The sequence below is a fragment of the Otolemur garnettii genome, unplaced genomic scaffold, assembly GCF_000181295.1.
Source record: "Otolemur garnettii isolate 467f Iridium unplaced genomic scaffold, OtoGar3 scaffold00172, whole genome shotgun sequence".
NCBI lineage: Eukaryota > Metazoa > Chordata > Mammalia > Primates > Galagidae > Otolemur > Otolemur garnettii.
In genome coordinates, this window is record NW_003852567.1 from 3,248,082 (window position 1) to 3,250,590 (window position 2,509).

Sequence of the window (2,509 nt, forward strand, 5' to 3'; positions counted from 1 at the left end):
ACAGGAAACTTCAATTACTGTTTAATTATAAGCCTCATTGTCAAAAGAATTCCTTCTTGGAGGTAATTTCAGATGGTCTTTGAACAGCAGGTATGCCTGCCTAAATCAGCAGCAATAGTGGGTGGGGATTGGAGACATTACTCAGGGTCCCAAAACTCAGAGACAGATAAGACATTCTTAGTATTTAATTTCTTGCCTGTGTAGACTGATTGCACTAGTATTTCAAAACTTTAAGCAGTTCTTGAAACGCCATAAGCATATACAGCAATGTACTAAGGCTTTTCATTACAAGAGCAAGGAAATTCAGACTGAAGTGAGGCCTTGGCATGTGAGCATTTCAGAAAGAAACATAGAACCCTTTCTGAAATTATCACAGTATTCTAGCATTTGAAGATAACTTGTAGAATATCTACTCCATCTCCTCTATTTTGCAGATGAAATCCAGAAAGGTTTCATTGTTCAATATTACTTGAATGTTTATTATGTGTTAGCACTATGCTAGGTGCTGGAGGTAGAAGTCATACAAGGCAGGGTCTGCTTTTATAGAACTCAGGCTCACAAAGCAAGGTATTAGTGACGATAGGGTAGATTATGCAGTGGCAACAAAGGACCTCCAGATCTCAAAGGCTACACACTCACACCACAGGCTTCTAATAGGCCAGGTGCAGCCCTGCTTCATGTTGTCCTCACTCTGGGGTTTAGGTGGACGGAGCAGCCTTCATTGGGACATGGCCAGTCTTGTAGAAAGAGGACAAAAGATCAGGGAAAAACACATGCTGGCTGGTGAAGCGTATTCCCCAGACTTTGTCATCATCCCATCTTTCAGGTTCCCCCTTCAATACTTCTTTATCCAGCTCAGCTATCCTACCGTAACAGGAAACTAGAATCTTTGGAACCTCTGGAATTTTTGAAGGATAAAGATGGGAATTTTTGTCTAGTACTATAAAAATTTTATAGTAATTACCTCTGAGACTGATAGATGTTTCACATTCTGTTGAAGAGAGCATCTAGGATGGAACATTTGCTGGTGGGGGCTCTTGGTGTGACAGCAGGAGCAGATGTGTCCAGGAATATGGTAATTGTGATGGCCAATAAAGCCTGGGCTTGTTTTAAGCCTGCTCCTTCTCTGGAATTGTTCTCATGTTTGGCTGCCCTCCTCTAGCCTTGTTGTCTCTTTGGCTTTGGATTTTGAATTCTGGAGCCTGAAAACCCTTGGGGTACTGTCTATTTTCTCTCCATGTAAAGAATGCTCTTTTGGTTGTAGTATCAGAAACTCTTTGGAGTTAGCCTGAGTAAAAAAAAAAAAAGAGGACTATTTTCTGGGATTTTTTAGGGAGCTCAAGGTCAAGGATGCAAGGATGCAGCTGAACCTCTAGAAAGAGATGAAATTAGACACTGAAATACTATCAGGACTCAAAATAGTACCAGGGCTCAAATACTACCAGGACTCAAATACTTCCAGGCTCAAATACTACCAGGACTCAAATACTGCCAGGGCTCAAATACTACCAGGGCTCAAATACTATCAGGATTCAAATACTACCAGGGCTCAAATACTATCAGGACTCAAATACTACCAGGACTCAAATACTACCAGGGCTCAAATACTACTACCAGAGATGTCTCTCTGATGCTCATTTCTCTTCTTTCATTGCTCTTACCTTTCTTTCTACAGATTAATTTCCTCCTTTTATCTAGTATCCATGTAAAAAAGCATGGTTCTAAAAGGTCCAGTATGTACCTATTACCAACCTAGTCACTACCGGTAGACAAAGTAATCTCTTATTCTTAAAGCCCCAGGGAAATAATTCACTGGATCATTGTGGACTGCTCCCCATTCATAGTCCATCCTAGCTGTTAGGTGACATGGTTGCCAGGAACTCCCTTGCTATAATCCTAAGGATGGGAGAGGAGTAGCACCCAGAGGAAGAGTGGGGTGACTTTTCTGGTGGCTGAGTTATCAACCTAAGAGATACCTGGTATATTTTCTACCATCTAACATCACTCTAGAGTCTAAACTTCTTGAGAATAGAATCTGTATCTCTGAATTTCAAATAGGACTCAGTGGCATATCTAGCATAACAAAACAAATTATAAGCATAATATGTTCTACTAAAGGATATTATCAATAAGAAATGTACATGGCCAAAGTCTAGGAAACTAGAAAGCTTTATTGAGATATATTAAAGAAAAATGAAATCAATGGCATTTTATCAATGAAAAGACTGACAGTGGCAAAGATTTCAACTCTTCTCCAGTTACTGTATAGGTTTAACACAATTCCAATTAAGATTTTTTTTTTAATTGAATGGTAACTGTGTACATTAATACACTTCTGGGGTACAGTGTGGTGTTTTCACACACAATCTGAAACACTTCCATCAAACTGGTTAACATAGCCTTCATGTCATTTTCTTAGTTATTGTGCTAAAACGTTCATATTCTACTCTTAGAAAGATTCACTTGTACCCTTGTAAGATAAACCACAGAAGTGATCCCTCCACTCCCC